The sequence below is a fragment of the Drosophila tropicalis genome, unplaced genomic scaffold, assembly GCF_018151085.1.
Source record: "Drosophila tropicalis isolate 14030-0801.00 unplaced genomic scaffold, ASM1815108v1 contig_593, whole genome shotgun sequence".
NCBI classification, from domain to species: domain Eukaryota; kingdom Metazoa; phylum Arthropoda; class Insecta; order Diptera; family Drosophilidae; genus Drosophila; species Drosophila tropicalis.
Genome location: NW_027173070.1, coordinates 11572471 through 11597638, shown reverse-complemented (window position 1 = coordinate 11597638; position 25168 = coordinate 11572471). Strand labels below are relative to the sequence as shown.

General features: G+C 35.8%; 1 protein-coding gene across 2 annotated transcripts in view; it reads right to left on the bottom strand.

The window, feature by feature from the left end:
• The window catches only part of Mmp2 (Matrix metalloproteinase 2), a 94479-nt gene that overhangs the window by 42413 nt on the left and 26898 nt on the right, over positions 1–25168 (bottom strand). Inside the window, exon 1 of one of the 2 annotated variants that reach the window (XM_068289073.1) lies at positions 15463–16352. The exons of the other annotated variant lie outside the window; for it this stretch is intronic. The gene's annotated coding sequence lies outside the window, so the exon portion shown is untranslated. Of the gene's footprint in view, positions 1–15462; positions 16353–25168 lie in introns of those variants that run through there. 2 annotated transcript variants of the gene reach the window in all.

Below are 25168 nucleotides of genomic sequence, written 5' to 3'. Positions count from 1 at the left end.
GGCCATCGGTTCTTTCAATTTTCATTTGCAGAGCGCAGATTTAACTGCTTTTGACTTTGGCTATTTAATTATAATTATTAAATTTTAAAATTCGCTTTGTTGATTTGTTGTTTTGCCTCTTCTGCATGACTGAGAATGGTCGGTGGCATTCGGTGTGTGTGTACTTTTTGTACCTCAGCGGACCTTTTGGGTTCAGTAATTGTTTAAAAGCTTTGCGTTACTTCCGTTTTTTGTTGTTGGTGCGATAACAGATGGATTGGGCTAGAGGGTGGGTGGGTGTTGTAGGCTGCCATCTCTCTGAATAATTTATAAATAAACAACTTTTTTTCTCTCTGAACTAATGAAATTGCAACTGTTGTGAAAATTAATGGATGTGGACATTTTTAGTCCTTGGGCTACAGGCAAAAAAAAATATATATATTTTTTTACATAAACTAAATTAGTGTATCTGGATTTCGTTTTTTTTTTTTTTTTTGTTGGGTTTTGTAATTTTTTAAATGTCTGAAATAAATATTTTAGTATAATTGAAAGAAACATAAGATTTAATGGTAAATATTATGTTTATTTATAACTAACAAAGAGATATTTTTTTTGTGTAAGTGAAGTTTACGTGGGAATGTTAAGTAGGTTTGATGAAATTTTAAGATGATAAATCTATTTCTGCCTAAAGTTTAAAAATAAAGCCTAGATTATCAATATTTAAACAAGAAGACTTTAACTTGCCATTTAACACTGAACAAACTCTTTAAACTGGTGAAATTTAAGACCAAAATGCAATCTGTTTGAGGGGTTATCATCAAAATCGACATTACCCCCGGGTTTGACATACTCTTTATTATAAGGGAACCCGCAATCCATTTACTTGCAAAGAGGTCAGAGACTTAAGTTTATTGTTTATTTATTTTGTTGTTAAAAAATTTCTTGACAGCAAAATTGTTAAGCCGCCTGCCGTCACTTAACTTCATTATGGGGGCCAAAGGATGTAGCTCAGAACGATGGATAAGGAGCCAGAGACCTGAGAGTATCCATAGAGGAAGGGGGAAAGGAGAAGCGTGTTGTAATGGTGTGAATGGCAGGGAAAAGGCTAAGCTTTATGGTGTGCGTAATGCCAAGTAAAATAAGAAGAACAAGATGAACGCAATGGCCATGATGATGACGGCGACGACGATGACGATGATGAAGAAGAAGACGAAGAAATGAGCTCACGTTAGAGCGAAACGTGCTAAAATTTAATGTTTTAGGTTCAGTTCAAATAATGTAAGCGAGCGCAAAATGAATGATAAACGAGCACACGTCAAATTCTAGCCAGGACCAAGGCTAAGGACCACCACAGCCAGAGAAACAGAGAGAGAAAGTCATAGGCAGCAGGGCAAGGGCAAAGGCAAAGGCAAAGGGAACAGCAGCTGCCAGACGACGTCGAGGACGACAACGCTGGTTATATAAATGGTGCATGAAAAAGCCAAAATAACAAAACGAACGACAACGATGTGAGTTGCACGTTCTGTGGCATAGAGGCGAAAGGACTAGGCGGACTGGGAAAAGAATGAAAGTTGAAGCTTGTCTCTGTCTCTTTTCTGGCTTTTGTTTACGTTTGGTAAACATTTTTCTCTCACACTCTCTACATTTTGGTGGCCATTATCCCAGCTCCCGCTCCGCTACACCCTCTATCCCTCAGCAACCTTCATCCACATCATCAGCGTCAATGTTGGTCGGGCAAAAAATGTTTTTGTTGTTAAATTAGAATTATTGAAATTTACTTTAAGGCCCCACCCACAATGAGAGAGGACGGAGGAGTTTTCAGATTGACATTATAGTCAGCTGTTTTTATGGGTTTTATGCTTGAAAAATAATAAATCCTTCAGCATTAGCTACTGTCATGATTAAAAGGTGTGAACAAGTCGCCATACAGACAGCTGGCACGACTTATTGCCTAAGCTAGACAACAAATAGAAAAGGCATCTTCTCCGTCTCACTCTCTCACTGTCTCTTTCTCTTAGCAAGTTTGTGAATCTTGGTTTTTGGCCTGGCCAGGCACATGTCATTCTCATCTCGTCCTCATCATCATCATCATCACCAGGAGCAACAGAGGCAGTAGAAGCAAAATATACTTTTCTTTTTTTTTTTGCTCTGTGTGTTTTGCCTGCATATTTGACTGTTGACAGCTGTCTGGCTTGGGCTTGGCGGCATATACAAGAAACTTTTTCCACATACCGTGTATAAAACAGTAGGCCCTGGAAAGGCATATAAGAGGTGAAAAAAGCTCTATGCTCTAAGCTCTATGAATTGAAATAATTTAGAAATTGGCTTACAATTAGTTGGCTCCTAAATTCTCTCTCAAAATCGTTTCGATTTCGGAAAAGATTTCATTTGAGCTATGGGAATTTAAAAAGAAGTGTTAAAAAATATTAAAATCAACATGGAAGAAATACTTCCTAATATATATAATTGAATTTCTATAAAATTTGGCTAGAAGATCATTGAAGAATTCTCAGTTTACTTTTGAAGGAGACCCAACTCAGAGGGTATTTCGCAGTCGCTTCTATAAATTTAAAAAATATAGGTTTCTATGTTTTTTCTCTTTTTTTGATATGGCCTTATATTTTCATAGTTTTTTTCTCTTCCTACCCTCATAGTTGGTCGGACGGTGTCGTTGTCGTCCTTGTTGGCGTTGCGTTGTTCACGCGGCATATGTTTGCATAAATGCATCCGCGTCAAAACTGAAAGATAAATTTCGCAAACACGCACAAACCAGACACACACACACACCCGCAGACAGATGGACACAGACTGACTACAGTCAGGCGAAAGGCAATCTCTATGCAGAGAGAATAAAAAAGAAAATAACCAAAAAAGAGAAACAACACAAAAATGGTTATGAAAATATATGATTTCCTTTTTTTTTTTTTTTACTGGTTTTCATATGGATATTGCCTGAAATAACATTTTTGTATATCTATATATGAATATGCAAGCTATCTACTACATACATATGCACATAGATATGTGTTGGTATATTTTCAAGCAAAATATTGTTTCAGTCATCACAGTTTTTGTTTGTTCTTCGAAAATATTGAAATGTGTAAGCTCTTGATTAGCGAAAAAAATGAAGAAAGCAAGTGGATAATATCGTTTTAACGGATTTAGAGTGTATGTAAATAAACTTTTGAAAGTGTTGTTTAAATTTGAAATTACAGGAAATAAATATTGATATTACTAATTAACTAAGAAGACATTGCATCCTCCTAATTTTAGTTCTCCAATATTTAAAGACTTTAATGAAGCTGAGATTTACATTTTAATTCAGTAGAATTAGTAAAGTAAACTTATTTATGTATTTAAATTTATAAAAGTCCAAAAAGTTAAAAGAAAATTTAATTTTTTTTTTCATATTCAATTTTTTACAAATTTTTTTAAAGCAAATCAGCTAAGAAAATTTAGCCAAATTTAGATTCAGATTCCAGTTCATTTACTTTGATTCTCTGTTTTAAATTTCAAATTGTAAGCCCAAATATAAACGAAAAGACGAATCCCAACGCATTTTTAAACACATTTAATTTAATATTCACCAAGAATGAGAAAGAAGAAGAAAAAAAAACACGAAAAACAGCCAACATGACAAAAACGAAGAAGCAGAAGAAAAATTAACTGCTTGCCCCAAATTGCTCGTTAGCACTGTGATGAGGATGAGGATGTTGTGGGTTAGGGGGTGTGTGGCACAAAAAGGTCGCTGCAAATTACACGTGACAGGGCTAAATGGTATACAAGTGGGAGGGGGAGCCGCTGCTCTAAGTGTGGGATGGGGTGGTATGGCGCCGTTTGCTCGCTGTGCCAAAATGATCATAAAATTAGCGCACAAAAGTAAAACATATGAGACGCGATTTGAATTTGACACCATTACCTTCATTTTTTTTCTTCTTCAGTTTTTTACCCCCGCACCATTCTAGGCGTCAAAGTCATTTGCATATGCCAAAAAAATGGTATATGTATATATATATGTATATATGGAGGAAACTGAAGTGTGTATCAGAAATTTTTATTGGCATCTCTGACTCTGCTCACTGGCATACTAAGTGAGTTTTTATGTCTCCTCTCCCACACCCCACTGTCTTTCTCTCTCTCTCTCTTTCTTTCTTTCAGTTTATGCCTTTCTCCATCCGTGACTACAAATAATCATACACATAATAATGTTTTTTTGCCTGCCTTGGCCGATATGGCGCGTTAATTATGTTGCCTTTCTTCGACAAGCTAATTATGATTTCTAAGCGTTGCCTACTTTCAGGCGTTGGCATTTTTAATGAATCTTTGGCAGGTCCAATAAGTGAGTGAGTGGGTGAGTGAATGACTAAGTGAGTGAGTGGGTGGGCAAGTTTCCCAATCAATGAGCCTATTGTTAACAAAAAACGTACCCTGCTCTTACTTTCTCGAAAATGTGCGCAATCTACCATCGGTTCACTACGACATATACCGAAATGTATTAGTACGTGTGTTTGTGTGTGTGTGTGTGTGTGAAAAACAAAAGATGCAGCTAGCTGGCCGGGCAAAAAATAGCGTCTCATACATACATATGTACTTCATATACATATGTATGTATGGATGTATATGTATCTGGTAACTGGCATATCCGCCCAGCAGCAATTATGTTACAAAACGTTGCAATTAAGCAAACTGTAACAAAAGCAGTGAGAGCTGTGAGAGAGAGATGACGACGACAGCAGAACAGATACTTTGTCACTTCCTTTTTCGCCTTATACCCTGTAGACAACTTAATGGACAAAAAAGGATTCGCCATAGTCATCAAATGTAAAAGTTGCTAAAAAGGACCTTTATAGACCTGGTTTGAAGGGTAACAAGTGTCAAATAACAATTGAAGTTAGTTAAAGTTCAAATTTGCATTAGACAAATTCTACACATTTTGGTCCAAAGAAACCTTTAATGCTGTTACTTGTAAAGGTCTCAAATATTTGAATCTTGAATCTCCAAACAACTTTGGCTTAAAAAAGATTAAAAAACCATGACAAGGAGTTCTAGAAGTAAAGATTATCTTAGATCAGATCAAAGATAGAACTGCTTGGTAAGTCTTAAAAAATGAGAAAAAAAGACATTCTCGTTTGCCATCGTAAAGGTCGATCATAATAGAAATTTATACTAAACGGTAACTCAAAGTCGATAAACCATCCTAAACATGCATCGTTTTTTGTCACACACACTGTCAACGCTGTCTGTCTCTTTTTACTTCCCCTGTTATGTGTGAGTAAAAGTGAGGACGGTTTTTTTTTTGCTGTACAACTTACTGAAGTGCACTCATATTTTCCAAGTTCTTGTTGTCCTTGTCGCTCACTGTATGTGCGTTTGTGTGTGTGTGTGTGTTGAAACGTGTTCAATTGATATTTCTGAACGCGCAAAAAGAAAAAGTTATAAATAACAAGAAGAAAAGCCGAAGTAGTAGCATGACGAAGAAGAAAAAGCAAAAGGGAGACACAGAGAGAGAGAGATAGAGAGTAAGAGCAAAGTAGAAGCAACTTGAGCCAAAAACTGCAATATTGCTTTCCCTACGGCAAGGGCTAAGTGCCAAAAAGGCAGACAAGTCTAAAAATACACATAGTCAGAGGGGTTGGTAGTAGTTGAAGCACAGCTACTTTAGCCTCAAGTCCTCAGGAGGAGCACCAGGATGAACAAGAGGAGAAGTAGGAGGATTTGTACAAGGATAGACGGACTGAAGAAAGCCAAACAAGTGGCTCGCTCAGTCACACCATATTGATTGCTAAGCCCTACCACCGAGTACCAAACCAAACCCCATAGACCAATACCTTCCTCCCCTTCTATCCCTCACTTCTGCTCTCAAGAGGCTTCTGTGCTACCTGTCAAAATTGGCCATGTTTTCATTTAGCTGTCACATATCGACTAACAGGAAAAAAAAAAAAAGAAAAGAAAAAACGTAACGAACAAACGATTTACCTAGCATGGCTTGGTTAAAATGACTTGCCAAGCTGCATATTGAAATTTTATTGCATTTTGGGCGGGTGGATCGAAAGAGACAGGCAGAGAAAAAGAGACTGAGAGAGAGAGAGAGAGAGAGAGAGAGATGTAACCGGCAGTCAGTCAAGCGGCACAAATTCAAACATTTGTATTGCTGAAATTGAAAAAGGTGTCGGGGATTGCAAAAATGAAAAATTACCCCAAACCAATATACGACCAGGCCAGGTACTACTACCACGATGCATAGAATTGTGCATAAAGGAATGATTACCTCCTTCTACATACGTCCTAGAATGATGGCCAACTGACGAATGGTCAGTTATTGATAGCGAAAATGTTTTTGTCTTTCACACAGGATTCACATTCATCCAGACTGAGAGAGGGACAGCAGCCAGGCAATCAAACAAAAAGCACATGAAAAATGCCAAGCAAAAAAAAAACGCGTTTTTTTTTTTTAAATCGAAAAAAAAACTTAATGAAAAAACGATGATAATTAATCGATTACATCAATTTTCATCTTTATACTATGCACAAATAAAATATACATGTAGGTATATAAATAATGTCAATTTTAATCAAGCTTTTCACAAAGTTTGCTTAAATAATAAATCATAGCAACATAACAAAAATGAAATAATAATGCATATAATAAAAATATATGGGAAATTGTGATAATAAAAAAAATAAACTCCAAACGAAAGGAAATTAGTGTTAATGGAAAAATGGTTTACAGTTCTCTTTCCATGATTTATGTATACACAAAAAGTCTATAAATTTTATAGGCACGTTGAAACTAATTGTCAGTGCTTTTCAACACTGTCTTTTTCATGGAAACAAAAGAAAATAAAAGGAAATCTTTGAAAAAGCGATTAATTAGAGACCTATTTTTTGGTTAATTTACAGTTTTGAAAAGTAAATCTTTTGCTACATAGGGTTGTTTAAAAGGGTTGTTAAAGCAACAGAATGATAAAAATTGGTACTTTGCAACACTTACATTTTTCTTAATACTGTTCCTACAAAAGTGGTTACATATGTATAACATTGTTTCACCTTGTTTAGGTGAAGAATGAACCAACTTTTGGTTGAATTTTGGTTTAAATAAATTCAACAAATTCTTTAAATTTATCCTTTGTTTGAACTCATTTGACAGAATTACAAGAGTCTGGAAGTGCAAAGTCAACTTCCCAAAAGCTAAAAAAAAGGAACCAACTTTCATTAGCTATGTAAAATGTAAGCATAAATTAATAATTGAGGTCGTCCTCCAACACCATCAGCAAGCTTTCCCTGTATATATGGAAAAAGGGAGGTTACCTAAAGGTTTGGCCTGATGGGAGGTTTTTTGGGGTGTGCGGTTTTTAAATAGCGCGACAAAGGCCCTAGTCACACTTGAGTTCTTGAGGCCCCAAAAAACACTTGAATACAACAAAAACAAAAAACAAAAAAAACGAGAATGTTACAATTGCTGACTAAAAGATGAAATTCTACATTTTTAATGCAAAAAGCTCACCTGAGCACTTCAGCAGGACATACACATACAGACACATAACAATGGCAAAAATGGGTAGACTAAGGTGGTATGAATAGGGTGGAAAGGGCAAGAGGGTAGGAGGAGGGGGCAGTGTAAGTGTGTGGCGCGGCTTGTTAATTTCAAGTGGCATGTTAACTTTCTGACATTAAGTTGGCATTTCATGTCAACTATGCAGCCATTGTTGAGAGTGTCCTGTATATCCTTTGAGTGCGTATATGAGAATGAGTGTGTATCAGTGTGTGTATGTATATGCTACATGCGGAAAACGGTGTTTAGCAAAATGCCATCATTATGTTAATTATAAATGCGCCTCAACTCAAAGACAACCACAGACAGAGACAGAGACAGAGACAGGTACAGAGACAGAGATAGAGAGTGGCAGAGATAGACAGTTAGATAGGCAGTGAGTGCGAGGAAAAGGCGGTGGCACTCAGTCTACAGGACGACAAACATTTAGAGCTGACTCAACGTAAACTCCTTTTTCTTCATATGCTTGTGTGTGTGTGTGTGTGCTGCGGCAGTTACACTTCCGTTTCCGTTGCCAAGAGTTGCGGAAATGCTAAAACGCTGCATTTTTCTGCTTCGCCTGATGACAGCAATTATTTTGCAATGATATAACCTTTTGCTAATCAAAAGCCTAGCCCACCATTCATTTTGCTTTCCCCTCTTAAGCTAAGCATTTTACCTATCTCTATGGGTGTGTGCGTGTGCCATGAATGATAATGATTGCCGTTTTGGGGGCTAAATCACATGCCATCATCATCATCATTATCATCAACAACATCATTGTCAGTTAGGAAAATATGCCTGCATTTGCATTTGAAGTTGTATCACATGAGTTGACACTTTCATTTGAACTCAATTAAGTCTATACATAAACAACGCTGCTCTCGATGAGGAGAGTCTCTCTTCTACCCACTCTGAACTCATCATTGTCACCGCAGGGCGCCTCCCCCTGTTCTAATTTGTGGACTTTAGTCTCTAATGCAAATTGTATTTTATTTGATTGTTGTTTGTTGCCGGGCCCCATCATCGAATATTTTCGTTCAATTTGCAGCCGCCTATATGCTTTATATCGAGCGATTTGATTTGTGGTTTTTGGGGTCTTGTAAGCTTTTAAAACTATTGGAAATAGTGTGGCCTATAAAACTTTAAAGACAGAAAAAGGTGAAACAATTAAAGTGGAATCAATCACACATATATCAAACATTGTATTACTGGGAAACATTATGTTTGCCTTTGAGAGTAAATTACAACTAGTGTGATATAAAAAATTGAAAAATGGATTAAAATAAATAATAGCTTAAAATTAGTGTGGCTGCACATTGTTAAAACAGTCGAAGAATAAGATGATATGGTTACGTTATTTGAAAAGAAATCCAAAAATTTATTCAAGATCGAAACAACTTTCGATGTCATCTCACTCTGCATATTTTTAGAAATAAAGTTATATATTTACTTTCCTATTTCCCTCTTAGTCTGTTTCTCGATTCTGTCACAAAAATGTATACTAAATTACCGTTGAAATAGTGTGGCAGTAAAACTTTCAAAGAAAATACCAAAAACAAAAAAAAACAAAATTGAATAACTTCAGTTGTCTTGCATATCCGTTCGAATTATGCCCCACCGCCATCCTTAAGTAAACTTCTCAAACTGTTGCAAATTTCCTTGATAAATGAGTTCATTATGTTTTCATTCTCCCGGGAAGGAAACAGAGAACGAAAAAGATGGAGAAAGCCAACGAGAAGGAAGCAAAAAAGTAGAAAGCAAATCAAAAATTCTCACCACTTTTCTCAACGCAAATTTACTGAAAACAACAAAAATATAATGCCAAAAAAAAAAAAAACATAAAAAAAAAAAACTTTATGACCAAGTCGAGTGAAGAGTAGAGAAACGATGTAAAATATGTATGTATACCAACAAACACTAACAGCTCCAGTTGGCAAAAACTTAAGTTGGCTTTCATTTTCGCCGCCGCCCCTCCCCTCACTGAAACTGACACCCCACCAGCCGCCTCTTTACCAACTGTTTAACCACAGTGACTTTTTGGCATATCTCTCATAATCTCTGTGTCTGTCATCGCCTCGCCCACTCGTCTCATCACGCCCGCCATCCATTTCCCTCTTCTGTCCCCGTTGGCTAGAAGAAATCTCATTAAAAATGTCCTTGCGGCTGCAGCGAGCATAAATCTGAAAATTAAAGCTTACAAATAATAATAATAAAAGACAGAAGCCAAAAAAGGAAAAAAATAAAAACGAAGAAAAAACAAGAAAAACTGGCAAAGAGAGAAGAAGATCAGAAATGCCCAGATATAACACCGTTTAAGTTGTCTGGCCAAAAACCAAGAGGAAAGTTTGTCCCCTCCCCTCAGGAGTGCTGGAAAGCTGAGACACTGAGAGACTGAGCGAAAAGGAAGTTAAAGGATGCCATCTTGTCATGTCTGGGCATAAAAACCCATTTAAAAAGCAATTATTTTGCGTTGATTCAAAATGGTTGTCGACGTTGGCGTCGGCGGCGTTTGATGGATGCCAAGAAGCGAAAAAGGTATCGTAATAGGCCCGAGTCCATCCCCCAGCCTCTCCATCACTGTTTGGTGTGTCCCAGTGCGGTCAGACTTTATGACTTTAGTTTCCCACACGACCTCTTCTCATCTTCCATGGGCAAGCTCAGCAGAAAACTGCATCTGCATTTTCCTATCATCACTCTGGGTCCGTCTCTCTCTCTCTCTCTCTGTGTTTTTTTGCTTTAATGCCAAGGCAATGCATAAAACTGAGTTCTAGCCGGGCTCTGTCCTGCCGGGACAGCTGCTGCTTCTGCTGCTGCTGTTGCTGTGTCCTGCACTATCTGCAATTTTTGCTGACAGGCAACAGGCAACATGTTGGCCAAACGCCAACTCGGTCAACAGTTCGATGACGTATGCAGACTACCCTCAAACTACAAACACCACAGGACATTATGCCAACCAGCCAGCCAGCCCCATTGGTGTCCTTACAGCCATTTGAAATAAATATTAAAAAGGAAAATGCAGAAAAGTATAAAAAAAAAAAAAAATGAAGTGAAACAGAACATTTTGTCATGCGGGCCATGCAGGAATTTCAAATTCTCTACGCACATTAAAATTCAAATGAAATGAAGCCCTCAACAACTGCAAAAAAAAAAAAGACTAAAGGAAAAACTACAATTGAGGACATAAAATAGCGATTGTTCAGGCAATAATATTATGCCATAAATGTCTTATAGGATGGGCAAAGTACAAATAGAAAAATACTTTTAGCGAAACGTCCTTTCAAACAGTTTTTACCTTGAAATTTTAATATTATTATGCCTTAGACTTGAATTTCTTAACTTTAATTTATAGAAAAAGAAAGTGAGTTTATTTTTCTTACTACTAGTCCTTTTTTATTTAATCTGAACATGCATATATTGGGGGGAAAAATCATGTTAAAATCACATGCCGGTAAAATTTTTAAAATACTTTTACTTATTTAAGTAATCAAAATGTTTTCTTTGTTTAATATAGTATTTATCATTTATTTAGAATTATATTATATTTCAAAGGAAAGAATTGTTAAATTTATTCGTCAATTCTTTGAATTTATGTATATGTAGATATAAAATTCAATATCTCATCCCAATAGTTATGGTTATAAAACCTTCCTCAATTAAGATCTCAGTCTTCGACTCAGTCTCAAATCTGCACCAAAAAAAAGCTTTCAAAAAGTTTTCCCAACAAATTCGTAACAAATTTATCTCGAATTCATTTGAAAATTGAGTTTATTCCAAGAGGTTTCAACTCAACTGTTTCTCAACTGTTTTCCACCCGCCGTCGCTTGTCTCGATGCCATTATTCATCTCGCTTTTAAGTATTCGATTACAATGGGATCATCTTTAACTTTTAACAATAATCTTAGCATTTGCCTTTTGTGTAAGCTTTTCATTAGCGCCTTTGCCTTATTTTACTTTGTATTTTTTTTTATTTTTCCTCCGATTTACCCTTCAGTGCACAAAAACAGAGCAAAAAGGGTGAGAGAGAGAGAGAGAACGACTAACATTTCCATCTAACCCATTTATAGGCAAACATATTTCAATTTCCTTCCCTTTACCTCTTACCCGTCTAATCCCCCCACATTTTCCCTTAACCAATTTATGGGCCCTTTCATTGTTTTAGTCCTCCGCCTTGTTCCACCTCTCCTGCTTTTGCTGTTGCTCCCGGCTGCCTCCCCCCTTTTAGCCATTTAGGCTGCATTTCATTTCATTACGTTTTTATCTTTTTATTTTTCTCTCGTGCAAGAGCTTAATTAATTTTCTTGTTTTGTCAATGGGCAAAAATCTAACAAATTTATGCATGACTGCAATAGAGGGTCAAGTTTGATGCAGAATCCTTTAAGGATTTTTGGAGGAAAAAAATAAAAGAAGCAAACCAAAAGCCTAAAGTTGAACACAAGTTTTCGGAGGCTTTTAGAGAGGCGGCACTGCGACAACTCCGCACAGATAAGCAGATTTATGAGCTGAACAACAAAACTGAAATAACTGGAGACATTTTCTGGGTTTTTGGATTTTTCCTCCTTTTTCGGTTTTATTTTTTTTGGTTTTTTTTTTTTTTTTTTTGGAAGCTCTTTGGAAGCGTAAAAGCAAAGATAAAACATAAAACGCACACACACACATATGCAGTTGAAAGATTTATGAGCATTTCAGTTGGCAAGCTATGAGAATGTCAACCAGGAAGTGCCAATGCCAGTGTCCTTTTTTCCTGTCCCCCCCATTCCCATTCACCCAAAACAACCCATCTCCATTCCTTTCCCAATCATCGACGTCATCATCATCGACAGCCACGTAACTTCAGACGTGCGTATACTTTATACTCTGCGGTCAGTTTCTTTGGGGGGTAGCATTTTAACAAGTCTTAGTCGTCGTCCTTTTCTGGTTGATTCTATGTCCCAACAGTCAGTCAGGTAGTTGAAGGTGTCAATTTCGTTTTCATTAAGTTGCTTCTGCTTGACTTGGCCTCACTTTGCTCACTTGGACAGAAGCTCAAATTTCCAAGCAAAAACAACAACAAAAATCCTGTATAAAATAGAACCAACTGCCGCAACAGAAGCCCTACTTACTTTTAGAGTTCTTCATTTCTGTATTAATTAATACTTACTTATTACAAAAACAAAAAAGAAACAAAAACTGAGCAAAAAATTCTGTAGAAGAGTAGCTAAAAGTAGCAGCAGAAGGGAGAACTGTTTTTTTTTTTTTTTTTTTGCCTTGGTTCTTGGATCTGTTTAGGTAGAAATTTTTAATCACTTCCTTTCCTTGGCCCTACTCTTTGGTTTCTGTCTTACCCTCTAAGCATCAACTAGAAGAGTGTATACGATTTTTTAAACAGCAGATACCAAGTGGCAAAAAAGTTACGAAGTAGTGAAACATATAAGGACAGAAAGTTCAAATATATTAAATATTTTTAGAGCCTAACGTTAGTTTTTTTTTTTTTTTCAAAAGTACTAGAATTCTATGAAGTAAATCATTTGTCTCTACCTCTTAAAATTTCTGAATGTACGAATTCAAAAAAGGTTTTTGTAAGTAGAAACCATATCTACAAGAGCTGATTAATCAGTTATCTAAAAAGTTGTGGAAGAGTAAGCGAGTTATCAAAAAACGAGAGCAAATTTGTCATTACATAATTTGTCCCAATTAAACTTTTTATTATAAAATTGTTCTTGAAAATTTCCCTAAATCAATGCAAGATCTTTTAGTTAAATTGATAAGAATAAAAATTTGCCCTTTTTGAATAGTTCTTGAACATCTGTTCTTAAAAGTTATACATAACTATATTATATTTTAATAAAACTATATTTTATATTTTAATAAAGGAAATTCTTTCAACATTAAGGAATCTTGTAGAATTTAAGGAAATTAGAACTAGAGAGATTAACGATTAAAAAATCAGTGCCTAATTTCAGAACGACTCATTTATTGGCTTTCTCGAGCGCCATTTGACAAAATTCTTTATAGAGGGTACAACTCTATCCCAAAACTATATTGTGACTGGTCAATGGAAATATTTTTCTTGTCGTTTTCTCTCTCTTTGTTCTGGTAATTTGAGTCTGTTAACATTTTTGGTTGCAAAAGTTTCCCTTTTTTGTGGTTCGTTTTTTCATATACTTTTTTTTTGTTTTTTTTGGTTGTCCTTTTTTTGCCTCTTAGCATTGGACTTAATTAAAAGTAATTCCATTTATATATTATTTAAGCATATTGCCGAAATAGGAGGCAAAAGAACGCAAACCCGATAAATGAATATAGGACACTAAAGAAGAATCTGTAAGCCAGGCTTTTTGTTTAATTGAATTTGGCAACACAAAATGATTGAGTGAGGCAAATATTAACAGAGGATTACACAGACCAAAAATCATTATGAAATTGCAGTAGTGAATCAATCCCTTTAAACATATCAACTTATGCAATTTTATTGATTGTTTCTCTTGAATAATTAATAAATTAATATGGAGTTTAATGCCAATTGCAGTTACAAATGCAATATGCAAGTCATGTACAATTTTTAAACTATTTTCGATGCTTGTTTCTGACAGGTTGGTAAAGCTTTTTGTTTTACGAAAGGAAAATGAAAACTATTGGCTGTAATATTTAATGTTGTGACTAAACAACCGCTACTTTAAAATATTTGTATATATTTCAATGGATTGTCAGAATAAATAAGAATTCATTCACTTTCTGAACATACTTTTACTGTTTTCAAAATTAAGATTGGGTCCATTTAAAAATCTATAGAAAATAGAAAACCAAATTTATGAAACTACTTTTTTAGTTCTATAATGAAAAACTTTTTGTGCGACTATGTTGGACTTTTATGGATTTTTAAAACTGTTTTTTCCATTCTATTTTAAAGATATTTATTTTTAAACAATAAGAAATCTAGCTAATACTCAAAAGGTTCTTCTGATGATTAAAGTTTAAGAATGACTTAATTAATTTGTTTTCTAATTATTTTGGAAAAACTCATTCATAGAAATTTAGTGGTTCTATGCAAGTCAGGTTGAGTTTTAGGCTAAAACGAAGTAAGATGAGCAAACGTATTTCCTTTGATAGATTATTTTTCTCTGCCCATCTTTCTCTGCTCAAACGAAAACCATTCTATATAATATTTAAAACTCTTTCCTCTTGTTTGTATATATCAGTTACAGTGATTTAATTAAAGTTTGTCTCTTTATAGAATAATTAATTGATAGTTACAAATGTAATTACAGGGCGACGGCAATAAAATACGGGTAAAATGGGAAAAATGTTTGAATACACGAAACAAAAACGCCAAGTTCAACAAACTCTGTGGCAAGTGGCACAATATGTTTCATCATACAATTGATGCTTGATTGCAAAATGAAACAGAAAACAGAATGATAGAGAGAGAAAAATAAAAAACACATTGAAATAAAATTTGCATATTTGTAGAATTTTGTGGATTTCTCTGGCTAATTGGCAAATTGACAACAACAATTTGTGGCAAATAATTTCACATTGATTGCCCAACAGCACTGGCAATCAGATATATGTATGTACATATGTATAATATATATACACACACGCACACACACACACACACACAAAGAGCTCGGACAAAAGGAAGAAAGGGAGATAGGTAGAAATTATGTAATTTATGAACAGGTTTTTGGTTGCATCAACTCTTGGACTCAGATTTCGCCTGTGGGTTAGGCTATAGTAAATTACCCGAAACAGACTAATTTCGCCAGCCAAAATAATATATGTATATGGAAAGTTTCTAACATTTATGGGCAAATAAATCACTTTGGCATTAAAATAGAATACAATATACAATAGAAGAATTAGTTAATACATACAAACATACATTTATATATGTATAACAGAGATGGGGGGTATTAGGTGTAACTAGAAGACAAATCTTAAGCCTAGGCAATGCCGCCGCCGCCGCCACTTACCCAACTCTCAAGTGTTGCGAGTGTATGTCGGCTCCTGTTCCTGTTCCAGTTCTTCTTTTGTGCTATGCTATGCTTCTTGCGTGACTCTTTCATGTCAATTAATGCGGCTGGCTCTTCAAATATTAGCAGACATTATGTGTACAACTGTCTGTGTGAAGGTTTGAGGGGTTCGGTGTGTGTTTGATGATGCACCACACCAACACCAACAACACTAAGCCCCAATGCCTCTTGAAGGCATTTCCGTTCTTTCTCTCTCTTAGTTCACTCATCCCCATAATAATGCTCATAGCTGGGGCTCATGGTTCATCATCGTCATAGTCATCGTTGTCGACGTCGACGTCGTCAGTCTTCATTCTTCATCCTTCAATGTTCTCCAACTTTTGCACAATGAACACACAAATGACTTGGAGCACTTGAGCTTGGCTTTTTTGTTCTTTAATCGGGGGCATTATTATGATGAAGAAGTCTCATTCTCATTTCCATTCTTTGCTCCTGCTCCTTGTGCTGCTCCTGTTTCTGCTGCATGATGCTTCTCAAGTGGCCAGGATTACGTGTTGATGTTGAATGCATTTTGATTCCGTTTCTCTTGGTCTATATCTCTTTCTCTCTCTTCAAACAGCTTATGCGATCAACATTTTTAAAAGAGTCAGTCAACATTTTCATCGGTTCGAAGATATTTTATTCCTCCTTCTTCCTGCTGTTGCTCCTCTGCGTACTTTGCCTTCATTTATATACATTTACTACTCTTTTCACAATTTTTGCTTTCAAGTTTGTTTCTTTTTGTCTCTTAAGTTTGCAGTTTTATTTAAAAAATGATAATTTTTTTTTTATTTTTCTTTACTTTACTTTTCTCTACTTTTTCTGGTTTTCTATTGGAAGTACCACTCACACCGACCTCTAGGCAGCAACTGAGTTCTTTGCCAGCTGCGTTCCGCTATTTCAATGAAAACCCAATGAAAGCTTTTGCCGATCCCAAAGCTTTTCGTTGTCGTTAGTTTTGTGGTGTATAAGAGTTCGGCTTTTTGTGGTCTCTCCGGCTTGTGATTTGCGCCGGCGCATCCTTTAATTAGACTTCGGCTCAACTTCGTTTTGAACTTCGTTTTTAAATTGAGTTCTTTTTTTTTGCTTTTGTCGCTTGGCATTTAACCTCGGGAGCTTCTCCCTCTCGCGTTTCCACCAAACGATTCGTTTACATTCCTTTTGGCACTTTCATATGTATGTAGGAAAATTAAAAGCGCTTAAGTACAATTAACAATTAACAAATTTCTGTTTTTATTTTTTTTTTTTCGTGTTTATCGTTTTGTTGTTGTTATTTGCTGTTGCTTTGAGCCTAAACCGAACATTAATCAACTAAGAAAATGTGACACTAAAACCTCTATGACAATTAATCAACTGAGAACAACTATCTCTCCTCGTCCTTGTCAAATGGGTATAAAGTTACGGCTACGGCTAGTCATTTTTTGCATATACCCTGTGGATTTAATTTGGGGGGCATATATGTATTTCTGTCAATTTGAGTGATCGGGGTATACAAATGTTTGTACACTGACTTAAATTCGAAAAATTTTGTAAATTAAGTTGAGGATTTCACTTATTAGCTTGAACAATGCAAAACCTGGGAACATCAAGTCAATAAATTAAAGAAATTTTAATGGCAACAGTGTATTTCTGTGCAATAGTTAAATCTTATGCCTCATTTATTATTTAAAGAAAGCCAATTACCAAAACTATTTGATATCCAAAGTCCATGTATCGCAAATAATCGTTGAATAAAAATATTCTATGCTCCTAAAGTTACTTTCTTGTTAATTTTGTACATGTCACAGTCAAAAACTTCATTTGTCAAGAATGCTGCATGCCCCACGTAATAAAAAACTATCTCATATCTAAGGAATTTCATCAAAACAAGATATGTTTAAACGAGATATATAACTTACATACGAAAACATCTTGAAATCTATACTCAAATATGTTGTATTTCCACTGATTTACCGATTTTTTCCCCCTCTTCTCTAAGTAAAGTGGCCGCTGCATTAACTGATTGAGGCAAACTTGTCAGCTCGAATAAAAGTTTTTGGGGCCACAACCTGAATGGAAGAACAAAAATTTCAAATCAAACTTTGATTTGACAGCCCCAGTAGACAGAATTGATGTTTTTCTTTCGGCTTGCGACTTTTAACAACTTGAACTTCAAGTGGAAAGCAAAAAGAAACTTTGACCGAGCCACTATCATGATAATCATTATTATCATCATGATGGTTGTGATGGTCATATTCAATATTTTTACCCTCTCTGATATATACACTTCCGTTTTGGCTCCCAGCAGGGAGAATTATTGGCAAGTGAGGATAAAGAGGGGCGAGCGAGAAGCATATTGTCCAGCCAAAGCCAATATCAATTTATCAATTAATGCGCCTAATGAGCTAGCCAGCTGACTTGATGCAAGGCTTCTCCCCTCTGCTCTCTATTCCTATCCCCTCTCACTCTTTGTCAGACTCTCTTTGCAAAATTAATTAGGATTCGCTCATCATCAGTTGTGAAACATACACATACTTGGATATGTATTTGTCTACATTATATATAGATATAGATATACATATGATGTTCATATACATAAGATAGAATTCATTCTCCACTTGACATCTTTGGCGTCTTGGCGACTACATAACTTAACGAGATTTTCCCCCTTTTCACGCCCACAGTCTCTTTTACCAGCTTGGCAAATTGTTGTTGTGCTTTAATTGACAATCAAAGCAAGTAATCAAATTTGCTGCTTGACATTTTTCATTAGAATTATTATGTAGTTATATTGAGTGTATAGCCCAGTTTCCATTTCCAACTGCAATGCACACACACACACACATACACTCGCACACACCCTCAAGGACTCGGCGGACCCTTGTTAGAGGTCGCGCCCACATCAAATACTTGCAGACCATGTGAAGAACCCTATGAAAACAAGTGTCTGAGGGAGAAATTACTTGAATGTCCTTTAATCAAGTAAAACTTTATACTTAAATAAAAGCAACTGAGACTCGCCTAGCAGCTGACCCAAAAAAAAAAACCAACAGGAATAATTTTAATGAAGGTGTTACTTTGAAAAACCTTTTAGAGGCTAAATTTTTGTATTCAATTCAATGAGTTAGTTTAAAAAATATATATGTTGTTACAGAAAGTTAACATTGGTTATTGTAAAGGGCTTTAACTTGGCCGAAATATTTAAATGTTATATATCATAGGTAACTATTACATTGGGGTAATATAATTCAGTATAATTCATGCTGAGCCCACGTGGTAGATACAATAAAGACTAATGTCTTCTTTAGGAATGAAGCAGAAATATATATTTTTACTTATATTTACATACAATTGGAGACCCCGACGTAGTCTAAACACGTCAATTATGGGTTCTGCATTAATTTTAACATTAACATTTTCATTAGTTTCTAAAGCCATTATTAAGTCCGATAAAGTAAAACTAGATCTTCAACCAATTTTGAACAACTTAACATGCTCTAACTAAATCAACGTATAAACCTTCTAAAGCTATAAGAAGCACGCACATGATGCCAAATTGCATTTGATTTGATTTTGATTAACTTTCCATGTGGTTCTTCTTTCTTTTCCATTTGAATTGCATGCATAAGAAAACGAAAGAAGATGAAAGAAAAGTAGAACTAGAAACAATTTGATGTGTTTTCGGACTTCGAAACAGAATCGATAAAGTGTGGAAAAATAAAATCCCGGAAATGGAGATGACATGGTCTGGTTCTGGCTACTATCTCTATCGCTGTCGATGTCTCTGCGACGGGATGGGATGGGCGTCCCCCCCTTTTCTTTACTGACCGATTCTGGCGCTTGTCATTTAATATCCGCAATTAAAGTGGTCATCAATCAAAATGAACAACAAGAAGAAGAAAACCTAAATGAATTAAAAGTAAACGAAAATGAAAATGAAAAGAACAAAGTAAAAAGGATGAATGCACAAGCCAAAATGAAAGCCCGCCGCCCCGTTGTAATAAATAGAATAGAGAGCGCAGCAGCAGGAGAAAAAAAATGGAAATGGTAGAAAAAACACACACATACACAGAAGACATACAGTGTCCAGTGTCCTGGGCGATAAACAAGTGCTATACAAACAAAAAGCGGCGCAGTACGCTGAACCTATTGATGATTGAGCAGGACATTAATCTAACAAAATGCAGACAGGCGAAGCGCCGAGGTTTGTTTGGCGCTTTTCGTTGCTGGGTGTGGGGGGCGGCAAGAAGAAGGAAGGAAGAGGCGTTTTGGGGTGTGGGTCTACAATGACAGAGGCCAGGAACTGGAGGCCGTGGCGGCCAAGCGAGCAAATCAACTGACCAACTGTGAAAGTGTCAAATTTCAAGCCACATTTTTGCTGTTGTTGTGGTTGTTGTTGTTATTGGCATTGACGACATCCTTGTTGTCCTTGTTAGTGTTGGTATTGGTGTTGGTGTTGCTCTTGCTGCTGGTGTCGTTGTCGTTGTCCTCGCCGTCGTCAACGACCACGTAAGCAAACATAATTACGGCAATGCCCAGTGCCCCATCCATATTGCCCCTCTATCCTACCTCGCCTTTACTTCTCTATCTATCTCCCTTTTTCTTTCTCACCAAACCTTCTTTCCATGTCGCGCTCATATATCCCCATCCTCTGTACATGTTCTCATATCCTGCAATATATCCTCCGCGTGTGTCGTGTCAGTTTGCGTTGTCGCAAGGTGAATTTAAAATGCTCCAATGGCAAAAATTTATGGCATTATAATAACTCTTTTGCAATATTTATTACATTTCAATGCTATCCCTAAGAAAAATCAAATTAAGCTTTAGCTATGAAAAATAGGAAAATACAAGACAAAGATGTCTTAACTCAAATGCTTTAAATTCTGAGAAAAAAAACAAGCTGAAACATATTTTTGTAATATAACAAAAATGTTGAAAAATCGAATTTTAATTTGTGGTTTGTTATTGAGGTTATAAAAAGAGGCAGTTCAAAAATGTAATCAATTTTTTTTATAATAGAAACATTCACTTTTATTTCATGGTGGCAATTGAGTGAAAGCTCATTTGCTTATTTTTAAATGCAACAATTGATAATGTTTGGTTAAGTATACAATTTTTAAATAATAGTTAATTATTTAACATTCTATGTATGCATTGAGCAGAGCCAATTATGAAAAAAGACTCCTTAAAGTATGCAAACAATTTGAGTTTTATACAAAATTACTAGGATTAGAGGCAGTAGTGGATAAGGCATCAATTTTAAACGGCAAAATCGATCATTTTTGGGGTAATAATCTTATTCTTAAGTTTAAGAGTCTGCTATGCTATTTAGCCTAATCTGGTTCTCACCTAACAGTAACATGTAGCTCAAACTTGATTTTGAGAACTGTAATAGGACTAAAAGAATCTGCAAAGGTATTTGAATTTTTGGGAAATCCGCACTGCAGATAATAGTTGGTTAATACTGACAAATGGGTAGCTCTCCCACTGCTTTTTCCACACTCTTTTTCCCTCTTTCCTTGTCTTGGTCTATCCATCATTGTTGCGCTAGGCAAAATGTAGTTATGGTTGATTTAATGAAGTTTGTTAGGCAAGTTTTTGTTTCAATCATTTAGAATCAGGATATGCTAGAACCATAGTAATGCAACTGTCCGTTGCAGCTGATTGTGGCTGGCTACCATTTGCTGACTTTCTCTAAAATTTTTGATGGCCCATCAGTCTAGAGATCCCAAAACCATTTGATGGCTCCAGTCCCAGAGACCAGTCGAAGGTTGCTCATTTGCTGTCCATGGCAAATTAGATGCTAAATTAGCACACAAAACTGATGCAATAATGCTAGTGCCTCCTAGTGGGAAGGATGTAGAGGCAGGGAGATGAGGGGGCACTAGAGTGTTAAGTTGCCCGAAAACCGTTAGAAATGCCTTTGCATTTGTCTGTGTCTGTACTGGGCTAGGGCTTCTGCTCCTGCTCCTGCTGCTGCTGCTGCTTGTGATGTTGCTGCTGCTGCGGTACTTTGACTGATGTGGCACAAAAACCAACCGAAACGGCTGGCAAAAACTCGGCTCCCAGCATTGACACGTACGAACACTGAGAGTGAGTGAGAGAGAAACCCGAAAACCGGAGCAGAACACAAAACAGAGAGAAATAAAGTGATAGGAAGAGAGAGCGAGAGGGGGAACCCTGCTAAATGGTTTTTCAATGGGATTTTCAGTCTCAAATTCGAGTCTTTTTACCCGCAGCCTGTGTGTGTGTGCGAGTTTGTGTGTGGCTGAGAGTGAAGGGGCAAAGGAAGCTTATGGCATTTTGTGGCATGGAATTCAGGCTGCTGCTGCTGCTACTGCTGCTGGTTATTAAATTTGAAATGCTACACCTTCGACCATATCAGATTGCCTGCCTGCTTGCCTGTGCGCTAAGACAAAAGGATATATATCAAAATTCATATAAAATGCAAAGGCCTTAGCCCAGCATAAGAAAATATGCCACATTATAAATTTTTGATGTGTATGAACATAAGCAATCCTTTCGTTCGTTCTCTCTCACTCTCTCTCCCTCTCTGTCTCAAAATGTTGACACACTTTCCTTTCCTTTCGTTTGGCTTTTGTCTAGCTCAGCAAAAACATATACTTATATTATATTTTTTTTTGTTGTTGTATATTTTAATATATAAACCCAAATTGAGCTTGTTATTTATGTATAGTTTAGGCTCTACATACTTATTTATACCTTATACTTCCACCTCCTTGCTTCTCTGACAATCTTAGAGCTGTCTAGAGCGTCTGGTATTTTGCGCCCTACTGTACATGCTAGCAGCAGCAGAGAGCAGAATGTATTTCTGTCTGTGCGTTTTGGTTTGTGTCATAAAAAATGCACAGACAAGTGGCCAAGTTGGATGGGGTACAACAAAAGGAAAATAAAAAAGTAAAACATTTTTTAAATAAAACAATATACAGAAGGTTAAAAAATGTCATAATAAAAATATGCTGCAGTTAAAATAATTGTCACTGTAATAAAATGATGCAGAAAATTATGTATGTGTATGTATGTATGTATATAAACAAAAACTGAGGGTCAATTCAAAAGTTGTCATTATACATAATTAAAAAAAGAACGAATTTTAATTGCAACACAGTCGAAAGTCAATTAGAATACATTTTTCTCGATATCTTTTGAATACACTGTGTTCTCATGTAAAGTTAATCATAAAGCTAATATATATTTTAAAAGCAAGGAAAGACTCTTTTAAAGCATAACTAACTGACCAACACTCTCAGCAACAGTCTGATGTCGGTTGAGTGCTTACTTACTCAAAGAAAGAAACAGATTTCTTAAAAAAAAAAAAAAACTGTATAAATAATTTGCATTTCTTTTTAATGGAAATATATACAAATTCCTTTCTCTGGACAAGACAATTTACTATCAAAAATAAAATGCTGCCATTTTAAGCTTTAAATCCAAATGTTAAGCTGAGCAAAGTTGAGTGAATCTGTTTTGACTATTTAGCCTATTTATCAGAGAAGCTGCCCTCGTCCTCGCCTTATAGAAACTTCTTTAGCTCTCGGCACTGAGAGTCTGTGATGATTCGTATTGGTGTTGGTATTGCTGTAGCTGTTGGCTCTCTGCTGGCTTTGCACTTGCTCCATTTTATAGAGCAGACCAAACATTATGGCCATGATTAATGGCAGATAATAATTTCGAGTGTCGAGCACTTGACAGCATACGAAAAGTCAGAAAACTATGGCCAATGGACGCCCATTAGCCCTCCAAAATGAAAAAAAAAAAAAGTAAAAACAAAACCAAACAAAGACAGGAAGAGAGACAGAGAGAGAGAGGGAGAGCAAGTGAGTGAAGGATAACAACAAACAGGAGACTGAGTAAAAGGACAAACTGCAGCAATTGCAACTGGGGTACTACTGCAAATGACTGCTGTAAAATAAACAGCATAAAACTATTGCCATGTTCTGTTTGCGGCATTAAATGCTCTCTCTTCGTTCCCCCAAACCCCCGCCGTCTCTCTACTATCAATTTCGCCACCCAATATTCCCTCCCATTGTGCGTGTGATTTACTTTAGCTTTGTGCATAAATTATGATGAGCTGCTAAAAGCAAAACAAAAAAAAAAAAAAAAAAACAACTAAAGAAAACGAGAAAAATAAACCCATTCGCATTTTGATCACAAAAATTATGCAAAGCAAATTAAAAAACCAACACCAAAACCACACCAAAAAAAAAAAAAAAAAAAAAACAAAATAAAAATGGCGGAAATATCACACTCACATAAAACGGACAACCAACCGCTTTTGGCCATGATGATGTCTCTCGTTTTGTTGGGTTTCCCGGGGATTGGTTTCGGTTTTAGAGGTTGGTTGGCTGGTCTCTGCTCTAGTCTAGTCTGGTTTTGCTGACCACATGTTGGGTTTTTCGCAGTTATCCAAAATTGATTTAGCTTGACCCTTTAGCAGATTTTTCAGCCCCATTTACTCTCTTCTTTTACCCCCTCGCTTTTTAGTGGCTTTTTTGCATTTTTGCTGGTTGGGGTCTTGCCATTCTTTCCAGCATTGTGCAACAGCTGCAGCAAATGACATTAAAATTTTGGCATTTTCAAACAGCATTCTCGGTGGTTTTTCAATTTTAGAGAAATTATTAATCTAGTTTGGCATTTTTGTTCATTCCTCTACCTCTCTCTCTCTCTCTCTCTTTCGTTTCTCCTCACCCTTTCAAATTAAAGTAATGTGAAACATTTTGTTTATTGTAAAACGAAGTAAATAAAGGTAATTATTAGGCAACATTTTGGTTAACTTGTTTAATTATTCTTGCTGTAAAAAACACACAAAATTCTTTATGTATATTTTTGTTGTTTCAATTTTGATTATTTTTATTTCAGTTGTTCTTTATGTTTATTTGAAATATAAAAATGATTCAGTTTGTCTCATCAAAAACTATGAGTAAATAAATAAATAAATATTTCCAAATACTTTCCACTGAATTTTATTTTATTTTGTTAGTTGTTTGTTTTGTGAAAAAGGCTCAAATTGTTTCTTTAAATGTGAGAAAATATTGCTTTATTTATTTACTTATAGTTTTTTTTTTTTGTCCATAATGAAGGAAATTGTCTGTAATCTCTTACTTTTATTTACTCCACTTACATATTTTGTGATGCATTAATGTAAGATAAACTGGTTGAATATTTTTTAGAGACAGTAACAAATATTAGAATGTTTTATCGTTTTTTGTTTGTTTTTGATTTATCATACTATTGGAATAAAATTTCCTTCATTATCCACGCCTATTAAAAAGGATATTTCAAAACCTCATTAAATGTTGCAAAATGAGAATTTTTAGGGACCAAGTTTGCCTCGTTTTTACCCCCAAGATCCGATTATGGAGTAGATGGAAACCTTTTGAGATTTATTTCAAACCTGCATTAGTTACCCTTTTTCAAGAGTGCACTCTGGTGTCTTCCACTGATCAGTTTTGATACTTTTTACTATACAATACTTAATTTTTGTTAATTTTTATTTCTTTTTTTTTGGGTTTTATTTCGCAAAAAGAAAAAAAATGGAAAAATTGCAAGCATTTCAATTGGAAGTATCCGGGGGCAGGACCGTTTCAAATTACACACGTCTGTGTTAAAAGCTTGCCAGTCATTACCAAGAAAAGACAAAAATGAAGCATAGAGAGAAGGGGAATGC